We start from the raw sequence: 21,621 nt of genomic DNA, 5'->3' as shown, positions 1-21,621 counted from the left end.
GAAGCAAAGGAAGCATCCAGACTATTAGATGAAGTGCACGCAAGGACATGCGGACCACACATGAATGGTTTTGTCTTAGCAAAGAAGATACTCCGAGCAGGGTATTTTTGGATGACTATGGAAACAGACTGTATCCAATATGTTCGCAAATGCCATTGCTGTCAGATACATGCAGACAAGATAAAGGTGCCTCCAAACGAGCTTACTGCGACTAGCTCACCGTGGCCATTTGCCGCCTGGGGAATGGATGTTATCGGACCTATCGAGCCTGCCGCATCAAACGGGCATAGATTTATCCTGGTGGCGATTGATTACTTTACTAAATGGGTTGAAGCAGCATCATACAAGGCAGTGACTAAGAAAGTTGTGGCAGATTTTGTCCGTGATCGTATTGTTTGCCGATTCGGGATTCCAGAATCAATCATCACTGATAATGGTTCCAATCTCAACAGCGACATAATGAAAGCAATGTGTGAGGCATTCAAGATGAAACACAAGAATTCTACAGCTTACAGACCTTAGATGAATGGAGCCGTAGAAGCAGCCAATAAAAACATCAAAAAGATACTAAGGAAGATGGTCAAAAGTCACAAACAGTGGCATGAGAAGTTATCATTTGCCTTACTAGGATACCGCACCACAGTCCGCACATCGACCGGAACAACTCCCTACATGTTGGTTTATGGTACAGAGGCGGTCATCCTCGCCGAGGTAGAAATTCCCTCCCTAAGGATCATAGAAGAAGCAGAGTCGGACGACGCAGAATGGTTAGAAGGTCGCTACGAGCAGCTAGCCCTTATAGATGGGAAAAGCATGAATGCAGTTTGCCACGGTCAGTTGTACCAGAACAGAATGTCCAGAGCCTTCAACAAAAGAGTTAAGCCAAGGAAGTTTACACCGGGGCAGCTGGTGTTGAAAAAGATATTCCCACATCAAGATGAAGCCAACGGGAAATTCTCTCCCAACTGGCAGGGTCCGTACATGGTTCACCGGGTTCTAACTGGAGGAGCCCTTATTCTTGCAGAAATGGATGGAGAAGTCTGGCCAAAGCCAATCAACTTAGATCCAGTGAAACGATATTATGTGTAATCACCTATGATTTCTCTATGATGTAATTTGAACTACGCCTGACCTGATTCACGTTTAAGAGGGGATATGTAGGCAGCCCTATGGGTTCGGTCACGATTTAATAAAAATTTCATTTTCCCCTACTATTGGAACTGGGGTAGAATTTTGAGGAGGGCCCTCAAAATTCCGAAGTTAGTCTTCAGCCACTCATCGCCAGGGATGCCACCTCAGTAAACTGGGGCAGAATTTTGAGGAGGACCCTCAAAATTCCGAAGTTGATTCTTCAGTCATTCAGCCATCAGAAGTGCCAACCTAGTAAACTGGGGCAGAATTTTGAGGAGGACCCTCAAAATTCCGGAGCAAGGAAGGTTGCAATGTTTTGAACCACGTTGCAGTCGTTGGTTCATCTAAACAAAACCGTTTTCTACTTATGTTATATTTACTAAATCATGCATAATTATTGTTCGAATTGCTACTGTTTAGCGACGCTACCCCAACGATGCGTAATGCCGGAAGCCAAGGGAAAACGAACTAACCTTCCCCTCTTGACAAAACTCACAATTTTCTTTGGATGCAGGCACCCGAGTCACAAACATATTACGCAATCGCATTGAGCCATCACCCCTACCCGCATTTTGCTGTTCGCACGCAATATTTCCCAGCAACCGCAATATCACAATCGGCTACCATCTGTCAGCTAAGAATCTTTTATTACTACCCGCTTTTATCTCATTGCATAAGGCTACCTTTCTGCCTTCGGAGACTAAGCATTGTCTCCATCTACACTTCCTGCATTGCATAAGGCTACCTTTCTGCCTTCCGAGACTAAGCGTTGTCTCCATCCTGCATTCCCTGCATTGCATAAGGCTACCTTTCTGCCTTCCGAGGTTAAGCTCTACCTCCACCTGCATGGCTGAAATATCGCCACCTCACGTCTTGCAATCGACTGAAATATCGCCAAACTTTACTTAAATTTCTGTTGGCTGAAGTATCGCCATTTTACTTTTTTGCATCGGCTGAAATATCGCCATTTTATTTCTGTCGACTGAAATATCGCCATTTTACTTTTTGCATCGGCTGAAGAATCGCCTATTTTGTTTAAATCTTCTATCGGCTGAAACATCGCCATTTACGTTTTTGCATCGGCTGAAATACTGCCAAACCTTGCATTTCATGGGCTGGAATATCGCCAAATTGTCCAACGGTGTCATCGTTCGGAGGCATCATCTTCATAGTCCGAGAACACCATGCCATGGCCCGAGGACCCCACTTTATATCTGGCACATCATTATTCACAGGAATCATGGTTCGGAGGCACCATCATCATGGCCCGAGAACGTCATTTCATAGCCTGCGAATCCTTTAATTTTGCGCTTCATGGCCCAGGACATCATGGTCCGAGGACGTCATCCTAACCGTCCGAGGAAAGCATTCATGGTCCGACGGGAACTTGCATCATGTTTTAGTTTATGCACAATATACGCCTATATTGCTCACTTGCAGGTACCCCGGCTATCAATAACCGTCTCAGCAGGAGCGATCCCGCTCCAGTTCCCGCAGTCTACCAGGCTTCCACCACCTTTCTCAATCTAAACATCGCGTCCGTCCTTTCGAATCTCCATCAGCATGTTCCGCCAATGGTTCCTGAACTACATACAACCTGATTCTTGTAAAACCAGGGATATGCAGGCAGCTCAGAAACCAGAGCTCGGTCAAATTCTTTGAAAATCGCCACTTCCGGTCAAAATTGGCCATCATATCATTACACGACAACTCTTTCATCCTTCCCGGGTAAAGAGGGTCAGCTGTTGATACCCAATTTTTCCCTAAGTATTTTTATGTACTCAAAATATCCTCAAAATAGCATATACATGCATATATAAGCATTCCCAAGAGTTTTGGTATTTTTCCTTATTTTAAATCAATTTATTGTCTATTTTAACAGTACAAAATCCAATAATTATTTCCAAAATTATTATTTTTTTGTGAATAAATTATTTTATTCTCATATTTACACCAAATATAATTAAGGTAATTTTTTGTATATTTTTACAAATTTGTTTGGTATTTTTAAAGCTAATTGCATATAAAGGCAATTATATCCTATTTTACGATTAATAGTGTTTTATAATTGTAAAATAAGTTCTAATATTTTTAAATTAATAAATATGTATTATGAATCAGTTCAGCATCTTCAATTTTCTTTTAAAATCATTTTCACTATTTTTATAAAATAACAGGGGAAAACTGGCTATTTCAATTTTGGCCACATTTCATTTCAATTATAGCCTCAATTTTATTTTTTATCTTAAACCCAATTGGCCCCAATCCAAATGCCCAATTGGGCCAGCCCAATTCCAATTTAACCCAACCCCTGACCATTTAAACTAAACCCGCCCGAGATCCCTTTAAATCCAGGCCGTTGATCCTTTTGATCAACGACCACAAATAACCCTTTCCTTTTTAATTCCAAACGACCTAACCCTAACCCTCATTTCTCTCAGAAAGCCGCCCCCAAACTCTCTCCTCCTCTCAAACGCTCCCTAGCACTCGAAACCCTAATCGCCTCCGCCGTCTTCTCCGAGCAATCTCATCGAAGTCCATGGCTTCTCCGGCAATGGACATCCTGTGCTTACCTTCCTTTCCCCCAAACCGTGGTTGTTCGAGATTTCGAGGCCTTACCTCGATAAAGTCCGTTCAGATCTGTTGTAGATCTGTGGTTCTGTGGCTTCTCCGGCCATGTCCCGGTGTGTTCGAGCTTTAAGAGCCTAGCTATGGCTCAGATCTGTTCAAGACCAGACCTTTTCCACGCCTTCTCCTTTCTAGGGTTTCTCAGAAACCCTAAACTATTCGAGGTTCTTTCTTTGTTTATTTGCCTAGATCTGTGTAGAACTTATGCTATATTTGACGTTTTGAGTGTTTTCCCCAAATTTCCTTTTCAAAATCGTTGGTTTTTCAAAATTAGGGTTTCTGAAAGTCTTTCGACTCTTGTTGTTCTTTTCTTTTAGATGTTTGTCTGTATTATGCTCGTATGTTTTCCTCCTCTATTACGCATGTATTGTCTTTCTACTTTTATATGTATGCTCACATGATTAGTCTGTTTTTCTCACTCTTCTACCATGCATATTTACTACTGAGTTTCTTGATGTTTTGCTTTCCTGAACTATGTTCGTGTTCTTGTTAAGCATGTTTTCTTAAATGCCAAAGTTTTTCTGAGCATGATCTTCATGCCTTAAAGTGGTTTCCTTTCTTTGATTGTTTCAAGCCCGCCATTGTATTTGCCTGATTCTCATGAGACTCCTTGAGTCTGTTCACTTGCCTTCTCGTTTCTGTGTTTGATTCGATGGGGAAACCCTAGAATTTGGGGGTTTTTCTTGGTAAATTGAATTAGGGTTCCACTTTGGGGACCCTGTACCTTCAGACTCACTATGAGTCTCTGGTTGAACTCGTATTCTTTTGTTTACGATTCTAAACACTTCAATGTTAAACTCTTCTGTATGAATTGTTTGCTTTATATGCAAGAAGCTCCTCTTCCAAGGTTTTTGGTGATTGCTTGATTGATTTTGGATCCCTTTGATAGGGTCTTGATTGATTGCCACTGATTTTCTTTGGTTAAGCCCTCTTTACCTATTTCTGGTTTGGTTCATTCGATTTAAACTTAGTACTTTGATTTTGTTAATTGTTTGATTGATTCCCTTTCCTTTCTCTTTACAAATCAAGTACTATTGAAACCTTTCCTTAAATATACCTCGTGTATTTTCCCTTCTTATGCTACTGTGAAGGATTTTATTCAAATTTCCTTTCCTTGTTTACACTTTTCCGTTTGAAATTAAATCCCTTGACTAAAGGGAGAATATTTGAGACTGATTTTTTTTAAAAGGGTTTTCTTACCTTTCTTGTTTGCTTCTCTACACTATAAAAGAGGCTACCCTTCTACACTTTTACACACGAACACAGAATACCATCTGAGTTCACAATTCCCTTTCACTCTCTCTTTCTGATACTCACACTGCTGTGGACTTTGCTCGCTTTCTTCTGCATTCTTTACTTCTATACCGGTATGTTTCAATTAGTTTATACGCCCCAAGAACAATGTGTTTAATTCTGTCCACATGTTTTCTAGCATATTATAACGTGTTTCCCCTTCTCTTACAGTCCAGCATTTAAATAATCTGTGCAGTTGTTTGTTTGTTGTGAATATGATGCTTTATGAATTCCCTTACCCCTTTTACCCCTTTGTATGTGAGTTTATTGTTCAGGGCATAGCAGCACCCCAATATTGCTGTCTATGATCCTGAACTGGGTTCATTGAACTCCTTAACTCAATCAATTCCCACTTCCCATTCTCCCCATTATGTGCTTGAGCCTTGACTTAGGTCTGATAGTGTCCTAATCACTATCCAGACCTTTGTCTGACCATCAAAAGGTCTGCTCCTAACTTGTTCATCTAGCAAGTGGTCAGGGGTGTGCCAGCCTACCTTATGGCTAGGTATGACCACCACTTGTCATGGCCCCTTAATTCCCTTTCACTTTGCACTTACTCCTAGCTATAAGTTCTGCCCCTCTCTTGCAAGCCATGCTTTGGGACCCCTGAGCTCCCTCTGAACTTGGATGCCTGAGGGCTGGCTATTCCACACTGCACCATCCTGTTCATAATGGCATCCTGGGTGTAAGCAATGCCTGGAATCCCTGAGGTTCCTTGAAACTTTGAAACACCCTGGATAATGAGAAGGCTTTGGAGATCTGGACCCCGGAGTTGGTTAAATACATATTATTGGACATTAAGATTGAATTAGGCTGCTTGGATCTAGCTGTTAGTTTTTGATGTATTTTTATTATTTCAGTTGATTCATTGGGTTGTAATAACTTGTATAGAACTCGGGGAATCTAGTAAAAGGGTGTGGGAGGGGTTTTACTTTCTTGCATCAATAAAGGGTAGATATCATGACTTTAGGACTTTAATTTTTTCACTAGAAATACTGCACATAAGATGGTTCGATGTTTCTGATTCAAGTCACCTAGATACCATGCCTATAGGGTTTAACGTTTAATTATGATATAAGTCATCTAGAAATCCTGCCTATAGGACCTTAACGTTCATGTAATCAGTGCATATAGAAATCATGCCTATAGGGAATGCATATGCATTAGGCAAACTGTAGGGTAATTAAATAATTACCTCTTCTTACCAGTTCTTAACAGACTTTTTAAAATCAGATATAGATATCATAGGATTCCGCATCAAGTTCGTCCGATTCTTCTTAAGCAATAACAATCTGTTAACTGGTCTCTAATGTCTTAATGTTTTCAGCCTCAATCTTTTGACAAAACTCTTTTGAATCAGTATACATTTGAGTTCTTCAAATCAGCACCTCTTCTGAAATGGTTTCTTTCTAAAATTCTGCCTAAACATTTTCCAACTAAGTTTTGGTCTTCCTGAAATTGTCTTTAAAACAGTTCTGCAGTTTACTCTTTCCTTAAGTATTTCTGACTCTGGAACTCCTTTTATGGTTTATACTCATGATTCTCTTAAAACTTATTTCTAAACTGACTGCAGTCTGTACTTTCCGGCATTAGACTACTTTTCTAGAACCAGTACTTTCTAAATCACTCGCTTAAAATACCTTAAGTTCTGACAATTGGATCCAAGTTGCCTAATGTGGGCTTCCTGTCTAAACGTATGTATCGAACCAGTCCGCTCGCTGCTTAATTTTTAATTTTAAAGACCAAACCAGTATGTGTAAAGGCATGCTAAACTATATGTTATCTGATTTACGGGGTTTATGTGAGCCTTACCTGTTTGTCTGTTCATTCCCCCTACTTGTTACTTGTTTTTGAATGTCGATTAGAATTTTTGTCCTTTAAACTCCATAAAGGCCCTCATCCCTTTCTCCCCCTTTTAGGATTAGAAGTTCTAATGCCCCGGGACTGATAGCTTGGGACGGGTAATAGCATGCGATAGGCAAACGATACCATTCCGCGCTCCAATACCTTAACGGGGTGGGAAAGGGTAGACATGGAGATGATGATTACACGATAACACTATGCGTACAATTGAGTACCAGCGTTGTGCGAATGATCCATGTAATATATAAACCTAGGACCCCCCCTCCCTCTTTATTAGTTTAACAATTTTCTGAATCTTGAAAAGCTTGTTGCACTTTTCGACTTCTGTTTTTTCACATTAATTTTTCAGTATTGTTTCGCACTTAACTAGTTTGACTTTCTTTCCTACTTGTCACTTTTTAACTAATCTGCTCCTTCTCTAAAATTCAGCACTTTTTTTTAACCTTTTGTTGCTCCTTATTTGTAATAGTTTTCTCGTATTTGCAATGCTTGCTTGTTTACTTGTTTGTTTGCATTCAAAGTCACAATTGTAGCATGGCCGGGAACCACACTAGTGGATCTTGAGGGGTGCCTAACACCTTCCCTTCGAGATAATTTCTAGCCCTTACCCAAACTCTGGTTCTTCATCTCAAATTCTTCCTTAAAGTGTCCTAATGCACTATAATCATTAGGTGGCGACTCTTCAAACTCCAAAAACCCAATTCTCGCAAGGGAATAGAGTTGTTCTCCCGAATGTTGTGAACTTCAATTCCGTGAGGAAAAAGGGGGCGTCGACACCAACAATGCTATGGCACCACTTCCCAAACACCACCAGCTCCACCACCCAAACAAGTCCCATACCCTCCTTCACCAATCACTCCGGTTTTTGTGGCACCTCCACCTGCTGCATTACACCGATCTTCCAGTGAGCCTCTGTTCCAGACTCACGATAACCAGTATTACCCCCCAGAGCCTACCTTCAAAGCTCCAGAACCATGTTCTTACACTCCTCATTTTGATCTCCCGGCGGAAACTGAAAAGCCACCTAAGAATCCCGAGCAGGAGGAGATGATTAGGAAAGTCAAGAGCTTGGTCCAACCAAAACACAAGAGCGGAGACATCTTCAGCAAGAATGCCATCAACTAACCACCAGTTTAAACTGACAGGATTTTCCTTTGATTGAAACAGGGGAAGAAAATTTTGTTTGTTTCGGAGGAACTCTCCGTAGGGGAAGAACAAGCACCAAACAGGTTTGACCGTAAAACTCCCAGGACCTGCCTGGATAATAGGATTTAATTTGGAGTTTTCAGGACCCTCCTGGAAAATGTGGCTTAGTTAAATTTCAAAACAATCATGCCTAGCACAGTTTAGCACAAAGGAATGTAAGTTGGCTTCAAAGTTTGCATGTTTAAGATAGGATTCAATTAGGAGTTTTCAGGACCCTCCCTGAATAATGGGACCTAGTTTTAAGACTTCCATTAGATAATAAGATGTAGAGTAAATTCTGTTGTACGGTAGTATAATTCAGCCGTAAAATTGTCACTTTTAAGATAAGATTGGATTTTGATTTTCAGGACCTTCCTGGATAATAGGATGTAGTTTTAAGACCCTCTTAGATAACATGACATAGCGGAAGTAATACCTTTAGAAGATATAACTCAGGTTTATAATTGTCGTTCCATTAAGAGGTGTCAGGACCTCCCTGGATAATAGGACCTAGCTTTCAATAGTGGTAGAAAAATTCAGTTTAACACTCACATATGTGCCCAGCTACCAAACTGGGGCAGAAATTTCCTTTGTTTTGTCTATTTTTGTTGGAATCAGGTACCCGCTTGGAGAACATGGGAATACATTTCAAGGTCAGCAATCAGGAGCCCGCCTGGAGAACATGGGAATACATTTCAAGTTCAGCAATCAGGAGCCCGCCTGGAGAACATGGGAATACATTTCAAGTTCAGCAATCAGGAGCCCGCCTGGAGAACATGGGAATACATTTCAAGTTCAGCAATCAGGAGCCCGCCTGGAGAGCATGGAATACATTTCGAGTTTAGCAATCAAAAGCCTTCCTGGAGAGTAGGGAATACATTCAAGTTTAGTAATCAGGAGCCTGCCTGGAGAACATGGGAATACATTTCAAGTTCAGCAATCAGGAGCCCGCCTGGAGAACATGGGAATACATTTCAAGTTCAGCAATCAAGAGCCCGCCTGGAGAACATGGGAATACATTTCAAGGTCAGCAATCAAGAGCCCGCCTGGAAAGCATGGGAATACATTTCGAGTTTAGCAATCAAAAGCCTGCTTGGAGAGTAGGGAATACATTCAAGTTTAGTAATCAGGAGCCCGCCTGGAGAGCATGAGAATACATTTCGAGTTTAGCAATCAGGAGCCTGCCTGAAGAGCAGGGAATACATTCAAGTTCAGCAATCAGGAGACCGCCTGGAGAACATGGGAATACATTTCAAGTTCAGTAATCAGGAGCCCGCCTGGAGAACATGGGAATGCATTTCAATGTTCAGCAATCAGGAACCCGCCTGGAGAACATGGGAATAGATTTCAAGTTTAGCAATCAGGAGCCCGCCTGGAGAGCATGGGAATACATTTCGAGTTTAGCAATCAGGAGACCGCCTGGAGAGTAGGGAATACATTCAAGTTTAGCAATCAGGAGCCTGCGTGGAGAGCATGGGAATACATTTCGAGTTTAGCAATCAGGATCCCGCATGGAGAGCAGGGAATACATTCAAGTTCAGCAATCAGGAGCCCGCCTGGAGAACATGGGAATACATTTCAATGTTCAGCAATCAGGAGCCCGCCTGGAGAGCAAGGGAATACAATTCGAGTTTAGCAGTCGGGAGCCCGCCTGGAGAACATGGGAATACATTTCAAGTTCAGCAATCAGGAGCCCGCCTGGAGAGCAAGGCAATACAATTCGAGTTTAGCAATCAGGAGCCCGCCTGGAAAGCATGGGAATATAATTCAGCAGTCAGGAGCCCGCCTGGAGAGCAAGGGAATACATTCAAATTCAGCAGTCAGGTGCCCTTCTGGAGAAAGGGGCAACATCTCAAAGTACAATTCGAGTTCAGCAATCAGGCGTCCACCTAGAGAAAAGGAAAGCATCTCAGAATGTAGTTCAAGTTTTGGCAGTTGGGCATCGACCTGAAGAAAGGGAAAACATTTCAGATTACAATTCAAGTCGACAACAGAGGAATTTCACTAGGAGAATACAAGTCAGCATGGCAACAAGAGCTGCAGGATCAAGTTTGAAGATATAGATAGGTTTTTGTAATTCATAGATCATAGTTTAGTCTAGCTTCTTTTATTTTGTCGTGGTGTAATAAGGGTTCAGTAAGCAATAGCAACAGCAACAGCAACAGTGAAATCACAGCTTCATGGTAGTCCCAGCTGCCAAACATTCTTGAACTACACTGACCTGATTCCTTTATAGCCAAGGATATGTAGGCAACCTCAGAAGCAGGGTGCGGTCAAATCTTTCGAAAATGCTTCCCACGGAGTATTACGAAACGGGACAAAATCGCTACGTACTCCGCTACTACTTTATCTTTCGACCCGTAAAACTCTGTTCGTTTACCGAGACAAAGGAGGGGCAGCTGTTAGCTCGTGATTTTTGCCCTATATGAACTACTCCCGCAAATTCAAAACAAAATAATTTTTCTATTGTTTGATTTGTGGATTTTGGTAGCATTTTTGGTTATTGTTTGCATTTGTCTGTGCATGTTTATTTTATTTAATTCATGAAAAATACAAAAAAATATGTTGCATTTGCATTTAGGATTTGATTTTATATTTTTAGAGTAATTAGAAAGTTAGTTGTTTCATAAAAATGGAAAAATCACAAAAATAACTTATTTTTGCACTTTCTAATTTTAGTTTTGAATTTTGGTAGATTTTCCTTAAATTTGGTTTTAATTAGTTATTATAATTATTATTTAGGTTTAATTAGTATTTTTGATAGGTTAATTTATTTTTAGGATTTAATTTAGGTTTTAATTTTAAATTTTGTAAAAGAAAAAGAAATTTTGTAAAGTAACAAATTGAAATNGTTGCCGATGCTTTGGCTACCTTGGCGTCAATGTTGCATCATCCAGATAAGGCTTATGTGGACCCTTTGCAGATTCAGGTCCGCGACCAGCATGCTTACTGTAATGCGGTAGAAGAAGAACTTGATGGTGAGCCTTGGTTTCATGATATCAAGGAATATATCAGGATGGGGGTGTATCCAGTACAGGCCACAGGTGATCAAAAGAGAACGATTCGACGGTTGGCAAGTGGATTTTTCTTCAATTTAGGGGTATTGTATAAAAGAACTCCGGACCTTGGGCTGTTGAGATGCATAGATGCTAGAAGGCCACAACTATCATGACCGAGGTACATTCTGGAGTCTGTGGACCGCATATGAGTGGGTACGTGTTGGCAAAGAAGATTCTCCGAGCAGGCTATTATTGGCTTACTATGGAGCGGGATTGTATCAGTTTTGTGCGCAAGTGTCATCAGTGTCAAGTGCATGGAGATTTAATTCATTCTCCACCATCGGAATTGCATACCATGTCTGCACCGTGGCCTTTTGTTGCGTGGGGAATGGATTTCATCGGGCCAATTGAGCCAGCAGCATCAAATGGACACAGGTTTATTCTGGTGGCCATTGATTATTTCACCAAGTGGGTTGAGGCCAAAACATTCAAGTCTGTAACCAAGAAAGTGGTGGTTGATTTTGTGCACTCAAATATCATTTGTCGGTTTGGGATACCAAAGGTGATCATTACAGACAACGGGGCTAATCTCAATAGTCATCTAATGAAAGAGGTATGTTAGCAGTTCAAGATTACACATCGCAATTCCACCCCTTACCGGCCCAAGGCAAATGGAGCAGTTGAGGCGGCCAACAAAAATATAAAGAAGATACTTCGGAAAATGGTGGAGGGTTCTAGACAGTGGCATGAAAAGCTGCCTTTCGCATTATTGGGTTATCGCACTACTATTCGTACTTTAGTAGGGGAGACTCCTTATTTGTTGGTGTATGGCACCGAGGCAGTGATACCTGTGGAAGTGGAAATCCTATCCCTTCGGATTGTTGCAGAAGCCGAAATTGATGATGATGAATGGGTCAAAACCCGCCTGGAACAATTGAGTTTGATCGATGAGAAAAGATTGGCAGCAGTGTGTCATGGCCAGTTGTATCAACAGAGAATGGCAAGAGCATATAATAAGAAGGTGCGTCCACGGAAGTTCAAAGTAGGTCAGTAAGTGTTGAGACGTATCCTTCCACATCAGGCTGAGGCCAAAGGCAAGTTCGTCCCAAATTGGCAGGGGCCGTTCATCGTGACGAGAGTGTTGTCCAATGGTGCTTTGTATTTAACAGATATAGAAGGCAAGTGTGTAGAAATGGCCATCAATTCTGATGCGGTCAAGAGATACTATGTATGATTTTCTTTGGTTTAATTGTATTTGTTTGTACTTGGCATGTTTTGAAGATTGGAATGACGAAGGCATTTTGTTCTGCTATCTAAACACTTTATCCCTCGTTTTCCCCTTTGAGCCTTATTTATTTCCTTCCATACCCCTCTTTTGGAATCAGTAGCAAAGATCAGGAGCACAAGTGTGAAAGACAAGTAAAGAAAAAGAGAAAAGAAAGAGAAAAAGAAAAAAGGAAAAAAAAGAAAAGAAAAAAAAAGAAAAAGAAAGAAAAAGAAGAAGAAGAAGAAGAAGAAAAAAAGAGAAAAGGAAGAGAGAAAAGAAAAGAAAATCACAACAAACAAAGTAATTCCTATGACATGAACTACGTTCGACCTGATTCCTTTTAAGGATACGTAGGCAGCCTCACGGTTCGGTCCCATCAAATAAAAATCCAAAAGTCCCCAAACAAGGAACTGGGGCAGAAGTTGCGGTTGTTGTAAGAAATCTGACTCCGAGAGTTGTAATTTTGAACCCATCTAAATTGTTTTAAGCCTTTTGATACCCTTTCTTTCTAACCCTATCCAAAAGCCCACATTACGGTCCAAAAAAAAGACCTTCTGATCAATCTTCAAGAGATGCCAAGTCGAGCAAGTAGAGGTGATTCATTTCAGGGGCAACACTCTGGTCCAAGCAGGAAAATAATGAAAATGAGAGAGTCTTATTGGTGAAAACCCTCACGGGCACCGTAAGGCGACAAGAGTTGAGAGAAATGAAATGAGAGAGTCTTATTGGTGAAAACCCTCACGGGCACCGTAAGGCGACGGGAGCTGAGAGAAATGAAAAATGAGAGTGTCTTATTGGTGAAGATCCTCACAGGCACCTTAAGGCGAAAGTGAGTTGAGAGATGAACAAATGAGAGAGGTCTATTGGTGAAATCCTTTCAGGGCACCGCAGGATGAACAAGGTCAAGGTTTGAGTGAAGAAATCAGGTTGTGGAATTTTGGGGCAACACGGTATGGCAACTGAAAGTTGATTGGTTGGACAGATTGGGCCGGTTAATCCGAAATGCATGACATGATCAATGGTACCAGCTGTTCCACTCGGATAAGTCTTTTTTCCTTCTTCCTTCTAGCAAGTCGCCCTGTTTTGGATTTTCTTTATTCCTAACTCTTAAGGTCATTGCATTTCATTTCTTTTGGTTTTTTTTGTTTCTCTAAGTTGTTCCAATGTCAGTCTTGTTCAAAGCAAATAATAAAGGATTTAAAAGCTCACTACCGGCTTCAAAAATTGCAAAGCACAGTGTGGCCAGAACATACCAAAGATAGCATGATGTAAAGTGGGATTGAGGGAGTCACCAGAAGTTTCATCGGTGGAATGTCTTGGTAACTTCATGGGGATGCAAAGGTTCAGAGAATGGGGTTAGAGATGTAAAACAACGGTTTGGATATAGAACACTCGAGTCATAAAGGTCATGAGGTTTGAAAGTCAGTCAGGAAGTCAAGCGGTTCAGGGCCAATTCGGAGAAGCAGGTCCAAGCAAAACACAGCAGCGGAGACATCTTCAGCAACAATGCCATCGACTAATCACCAGTTTAAACTGAAAAGATTTTCCTTTGATTGAAACAGGGGTAGAAAATTTCGTTTGTTTCGGAGGAACTCTCCGTAGGGGAAGAACAAGCACCAAACAGGTTTGACCGTAAAACTCCCAGGACCTGCCTGGATAATAGGATTTAATTTGAATTTTTCAGGACCCTCCTGGAAAATGTGGCTTAGTTAAATTTCAAAACAATCATGCATAGCACAGTTTAGCATAAAGGAATGTAAGTTGGCTTCATAGTTTGCATGTTTAAGATAGGATCCGATTAGGAGTTTTCAGGACCCTCCCTGGATAATGGGACCTAGTTTTAAGACTTCCATTAGATAATAAGATGTAGAGTAAATTCTGTTGTAGGGTAGTATAATTCAGCCGAAAAATTGTCACTTTTAAGATATGATTGGATTTTGATTTTCAGGACCTTCCTGGATAATAGGATGTAGTTTTAAGACCCTCTTAGATAACAGGACTTAGCGGAAGTAATACCTTTAGAAGATATAACTCAGGTTTATAATTGTCGTTCAATTAAGAGTTGTCAGGACCTCCCTGGATAATAGGACCTAGATTTCAATAGTGGTAGAAAAATTCAGTTTAACACTCGCATATGTGCCCACCTGGAGAAAGGGGCAACATCTCAAAGTACAATTCGAGTTCAGCAATCAGGCGTCCACCTAGAGAAAAGGAAAGCATCTCAGAATGTAGTTCAAGTTTTGGCAGTTAGGCATCCACCTGAAGAAAGGGAAAACATTTCAGATTACAATTCAAGTCGACAACAGAGGAATTTCACTAGGAGAATACAAGTCAGCATGGCAACAAGAGCCGCAGGATCAAGTTTGAAGATATAGATAGGTTTTTGCAATTCATAGATCATAGTTTAGTGTAGCTTCTTTTATTTTGTCGTGGTGTAATAAGGGTTCAGTAAGCAGTAGCAACAACAACAATAACAGCAATAGTGAAATCACAGCTTCATGGTAGTCCCAGCTGCCAAACATTCCTGAACTACACTTACCTGATTCCTTTATAGCCAAGGATATGTAGGCAACCTCAGAAGCAGGGTGCGGTCAAATCTTTCGAAAATGCTTCCCACGGAGTATTCAAACGGGCAAAAATCGCTCGTATCCGCTCACTTTATCTTTGCACGAAAACTCTTCGTGTTTTCGAGCAAAGAGGGGCAGCTGTGAGCACGTGATTTTTTCCGTATATGAATTACTCCCACAAATTCAAAACAAAATAATTTTTTTGTTTCATTGATTGCAATTTTGTGGATTTTGTGGCATTTTCTGTCAATTGTTTGCATTTATCTGTGCACGATTATTTTATTTAATTAATAAAAATACAAAAATATATTGCATTTGCATTTAGGATTTAACTTTGCATTTTAGGAATTAATTAGTAATTAAAAAGAAAAATAAAAAAAATACAGTTTATTTTACAGCTTTTAATTTTAACTTTTATTTCGAGTAGCTTTTCTTTTAATTTGTTTTTAACTAATTGCGATAATTCTCATTTAGGTTTAATTAGTATTTTCTTAGGTTAATTAGGCTCTAGGAATTAATTTAGATTTTAGTTCAATTTTGAGAAAAAAGGAAAAAAAAGAAGAAAACAAAAGGGAAATTAGAAAATTGAAAAGGAAAAAAAAGGGGTTTTATATAAGATCTTGGGCCTCAAATAATTTCTCCATGTCCAAGCCCAAATTAAACCTTGAATCTGCCCAAGTCCAGCCCCATCACCCGGTCCATTTCCACCCCAGCAATACTAAACGACCCCGTTTAGCAACAGGTGAATCCCACCCATTGATTTCATTTCAATCCAACGGCCCAGGGACCCCCTCTCTTGGCTTAATAATGTCCGAACTTAAAGATCCATTCAGTTCCTCCAAACACCCTTGTACCTTGTCTTCTCCCTATCTGAGCTTTAATCTGCCATGGTTATGGTGTTCCAGCTCCAAAGCACTCTAAATCCTCATCATATACTCCTCATACCCCCCCCCCCGAGCATTAAACTTCCATTAGTTCCCTCAAAATCCCCGCATATTCTTGTTGATTTCAGATCTGAATGTGAGCAAAAGCCCTAGGTTGCCCAACCCGATTCGGTTTCTTGATATTCATCCACGATTGGAGTCAGGACTTGCTTTATACAATTGTTCTGGCCAAGAACAATTGATTAATGTTAGTTTTGGATTCGTTTGAGAGTCGCCAGTTTCCAACCAAGGCGCCTTTAACTGTTCGAATTTCGTTGCTTGCCTCGCTCGGCGAGTTGTTTCAATTCGTCAATTCAAGTCCGGTCAATTGGTACTCCCCTCTCTTTTCTTTCAATTCTATTTTTATTTTTCTCACTTTTGTTGCTTCGTTCCCGTTCCTTTTCTCTTTATTTATTTGGAATAGTTTCAGTTTGTTTAGGGTCGTTGAGTTTATTAGGCTAACGACATAGACTTAGGGTTAACTGTTAAAATCACTTAAGTTTGGATTACCTCTGTGTTGAGTGTTAATTAATGAGTTGAATTTGTTTGATGTTTTGGGCTGTTTTTGGTGTAGTTTGGATTCTGTGATTATGGGCTAGGCAGCCCAAGCCCAAGTTTATTGCTCAGGGTAAGCATGAGGGTCCGGGGAGGGTAAAAACAGGGACATTTGGGGGTAGTTTAGGAAATGGGGGAGGGGAATCTTTTGGTAACTGATTGAGAAGCTTCTAGGAAGCTGGGTGGGGGGTTTAAATTGAAATTCAGACATTTAGTAGGCTAGCTTGACCAACAAGTCAATAATTGAAGGACTTTTAAGCTAAAAATGAAGTTGAGAAAGGGTAAGAGGGAAAAATCTGAACATTCTACTGCTGCCTTAGTCCCTTGCCTATAAAGGCACCCTAAACTTGATAGGCTAGGCGATTTTTAAGAGCTAAAAATTCCAGAAAAGAAAACAGCTGAGAGCTCAGAAATTCACTGTTTCATTGAATTAAATCTTCTATAATCTTTGAGGTTTTTAAACTTCTGAACCCATTTCTGATTTGCTTGGGGGTTTAAAATGGAGTGAACTTGGTTTTTCTTCAGGGTTTTGGGTGGATTTCCGTTGCTTTGTTACTGTTCCATTGGGGTTTTGAAGCTGACATTGTTGTTGTTACCCTGCTGTTGACATATTGTGCTGATCCTTCCCTTTTAGTCTCCAAACGAGTTTCTGATTCTGCTTTTGTTGCACTTAGGTACACAAATCTGTAACTCTTTAGTTGTGGAGTGGATTTGAAGAAATGAAATGAAAAGGAAGAGTTGAAGCATAGAAGTCAATTTACCTGGTTGATTTTGTAGTGCTATTCTGCCTTGTTTTCTAATCTAATGTGATTATCATGCCTAAGACAACTTTGATTAAGTAGGATATAGTTATTAGTAGATGTGATAAGGTATTAGTATGGTCTAATCATGGTTGAATGATTTCTGTTCATTAATAGAGATACAATAATCTAGATCCATCATTAACTGATCCATTAACATCAGGTGCTGAAATCATCTCTGGTTTTCTTTGAAATGCTGAGAATTTGAAATCATCAGGGGTTTTGAATTTGAGATGCTGGGAGCCCTTTCTTGCTTCTTCTTTTTCTGTTTTGGTTTATCTGTTAAGATGTGCTATTAATTTAGCTAAAATCAGTTTGAATTCGTGTCAACTTCGCGCTAAGTCTAACCGTTTCTTAATGATTCGAGTCTGAAACTATCCCAATCCACTTTGTAGATAATGATTCATGTGTGCCTCCCTGATATGGTTTAAGTGCTTGCTAGAAGTGTGTGAATTGAGTGGTGTCATTGGACTTTACTATTGGAATACTTAGGCGTAAAGTAGTCTGCCGATCTACCAACTCTGTTAGCATGCCAGCTGCAATAAGTTATATTCCTCTATTCATGTTTAAATCCTTCTGAATTCTGTTGTCAGTGCTCTAATGTTTGCGAGTCGATTCTGAGAATGAATGGTTGAATTCTCGAGGTTGCCTCTACTAAACTTCCCTGGGTTTTTGTTTGTTTTTGTAAATAAAAATGAGAAGTCTGTTAGGATTATTTCGGCAATGTCTGCTTCAAGTCCGATTCTTTTGTGTGTTCATTTGAAATTTATGCATTTAGCTTCTTATTAGCTTTAAGTGTTTGTTGTTAAGAATCTCTGCTAGATGTATCTATATATGTTACTCTCCATGTGCTTGATTGACAAATAGGAGTAAACTCTACTGTTTTCTCATTACCTCCCCTAAGAAATGTTTCCACTAAATCAAGCTTGTAGGGTAGAAGGGTTTGTTTGAGTTTGGCGATTGAAACATGTCTCTGTCTGAATTACTTGTTGGAAATCTTGTCTTCTTTTGCCATAAAGAGCTATAGCACAAGCTGCATTGCATAAATTCGTGTTGTTATGTATCTCAAACTTGCTGGTCAATTTTGTATTAAAAATGTGATTTGGAGTATTGAAATGTGTTATGAAAGGAAATGGAGTATACATGTTAAAGGGAAGGGTCGAGAGCACGTCAATTAAATTGGAAGTTGGGCAGTTTGGGCTAGCAGAAGTCGTGGCCCCATCACACTCTAGTTCACCTTTATTTTTGTTTGTTCAGTTATTTTATTCTTGTTATAGTCGACTTTGGATTCGGTAAAAAATAATGGTTCTAACTTATTTCAAATGTTTGCTGGGATATAGGAATTGGAAATATGTCTAGCCCAGTAGCAATGAATCACCTACATGCTTAGGCCTTTGGCTTGGTCGAGTGCAATGAGACTCTTCGCAAAAGTACCTCATGGATTCGGGCCTCTTCGCTCACAATCACTAGTTTACAAATATTCCTTGTTTGCTTTAGGCGTGTAATATACTACCGTGGTTGTGGACACGTTCGCGTGACATGACTACGGTTCCTAAAAATAAAACTGGAATATGCGTTCACACAACTTCGGCCGAACTTCCTTCATAATAATAATAAAGCGTTATTAATTGTGGACACGTCCGCGTGATATGATTTTTGACGCACCAAACAAATGGGTATACGTACGCGTAACCCGTTTCAAGATAATTTTTTTAATTAAAAGCGGTGAAAGAGGTAAATGCACATAGGTACTAAAATCAGTAACTAGACAAGCCAAGTATGATCAAAGCGACCGTGCTAGAACCACAGAACTCAGGAGTGCCTAACACCTTCTCCCGGGTTAACAGAAATCCTTACCCGAATTTCTGTGTTCGCAGACATAATTAGAGTCAACTTCCTCGATTCGGGATTCTGAATTGGTGACTTGGGACACCATAAATCTCCCAAGTGGCGACTCTAAAGTTTTAAATAATAAATCTCGTTTCGATTGTCACTTTAATTGGAAAAACTCCCTTATACCTTTTCGGGGGTGTAGGTAAAAGAAGGTGTGACAACCTAAAGGCTGATCTAAGTTTAGGGTTCACTAGACAAGGCAATTCGGGGTGGCACGTGGTCGATGACGGATGCTCTAGCTGTCCGCCCACTCCATGCTCCCACGCCATCCCCTAAAGACATGGGTGACTCACAAAAGGCCGTGTATGCTCAAACGTACTCCGGAAGACTTGTTCAGAAAGAAGACTCATGGTTATGCAAATGATGACAGTTATAAAGCGGTAAACACAAAAGGAAAATGTCACGACCCAAAATCTAACAGTGGTCGTGATGGCACCTATCGTGTTACCAGGCAAGCCTATTCCCAAAATATTACTACTAATTTGATTATAAGAATTTAATAAAACATTTCCACTAATTTAATTCCTGATAAACTAAACCAACTCTAAATATAAATAATATAAAATACGAAAACGAGTCCCAAACATCGGGGTGTCACTAATTCACGAGCGCCTAAACTATGAACTGAGATATATAAACGGTCTAACTGTCCAAAGAAGAAATGATAAAAGGAGTAACAAGGTCCTGCGGACGCTGGCAGCTACCTTGCAGTCTCCAATTAAGGTCGGCCTGAACTCAACGATCGCCGCGCTCTAACTCACCTTGATCTGCACATAAAGTGCAGGGTGTAGTATGAGTACAACCACCTTAGTAGTAACAGAAATAACTAAGGAATTGAGCAGTAGTGACGAGCTGAGTAAAATAGTCCAGCTATTTAATTTTCACAATTTTAAAAATAACAGGAATAAACAGGTAAATTCCATAACTCAGTACTTCCTAACACCTTTAGGGGCTGTGAAGAGAGCCCAGTTCCAGGCCCTCTAAATGCCACAAAGAAATTTAACAGATAAATGCAGCAACAGCAAAAGTAAATGCAACCTCACAACAATGTCACTCCATCACTCAGCACTCGCACTCAGCACTCAACACTCAACACTCAATACACTCAACACTCTGCGCTAGCTGGAGGTGTGTACAGACTCTGGAGGGGCTCCCAAAGCCCAAGCGCTAAGCACGGACAACACACGTGCCATCATATCAATACCTGGATCCGCACGGTCAACTCACGTGCTATGCAGACAACTCACGCGCTATGGTATCAATACCTAGACTCGCACTGTCAACTCATGTGCTACGCGGACAACTCACGTGCTATGGTATTAATATCCTCAAAACCAGGCCCTCGGCCTTACTTAATTATGTACCTCACTAGCCTCACCATCATCAACAAATAAGGGGACACAGCCCACATCAAGTATCACAACATATCAGAAAAATAATAGAGACTGAGGTAAACATGTACAATAATTTCTATGACTGATTACAGATAATGTGAGCATGAATAAAGCCTAAGCATGATCTATACCATGAAGGCGGACAATTTTAACAACAAGCAACTACGTAAACACAGATGATGGCCATGAGGCTCAACGGGACGGGCCAAGTCTCAATCCCTCGAGGTATACACCCACACGCCCGTCACCTAGCATGGGTATCACCTCCAAACAATCACATAATATCAAATTCTCCGGGATTATACCCTCAAAGCCAGAGTTAAAACTGTTACTTACCTCAACAGCGTAAAATCCTACTCCGGGATGTCCTCGTCCCTCGACTCGGTCTCCAAAAGCTTCAAATCTAACCATGATCAGAATACTACTATCAACATAGTCTAAAGAATCGAATTACACAATAAAAACTACATAAACATGCCAAAAATCCGAAATCGACCAAAACCCGGCCCCCGGGCCCACGTCTCGGAATTAGTCAAAAATGGCATAATAATAATCGTCGTCCTCTCCCGAGTCTAACCATATAAAATTTGTCAAAATCGGACTCCGTTTGGTCCCTCAAATCCTCACTTAAAACTCTCCAATACTCAAACCCTAGCTCCCTCAATTACACTTTGAAATCATCAATCAAATCCCAAAAACGAAGATGGATTCATAAGTTATAATCAAATTCGAGTAGAGAACACTTACCCCAATCCATATGGTGAATATCTCCTCCAAAATCGCCCAAATCCGAGCTCCACAACTCAAAATATGAACGAATGAACAAACCCTAGTTTTATATATTTTTCTGCTAGTTATTTTGCCTCGTTTCTCGAGCCAAACCATCCCGAAACTCATATTTTAGTTCTTCAATGGATTCCTTGTTAAATTCTAGTCTAGTTAGGCTTTTGAATCACTCAATTTGACCTTATAACGAAGGAGATATATAGGTTTTAGTATTTGCAAATAGTGTAGATTTTTTAAAATACGTCCGTCTGTGGTCAATTTCGTAATTAATCTGAAAAATCTGGCACCTTATTCTTAGTAAAATAACCATAAAATCCTCATACGATGTCGCAATTCC

Source organism: Nicotiana attenuata, unplaced genomic scaffold (assembly GCF_001879085.1).
Source record: "Nicotiana attenuata strain UT unplaced genomic scaffold, NIATTr2, whole genome shotgun sequence".
Classification (NCBI taxonomy): Eukaryota; Viridiplantae; Streptophyta; class Magnoliopsida; order Solanales; family Solanaceae; genus Nicotiana; species Nicotiana attenuata.
The sequence above is the reverse complement of the archived record's forward strand: the minus strand, read 5'-3'. Positions refer to the sequence as shown.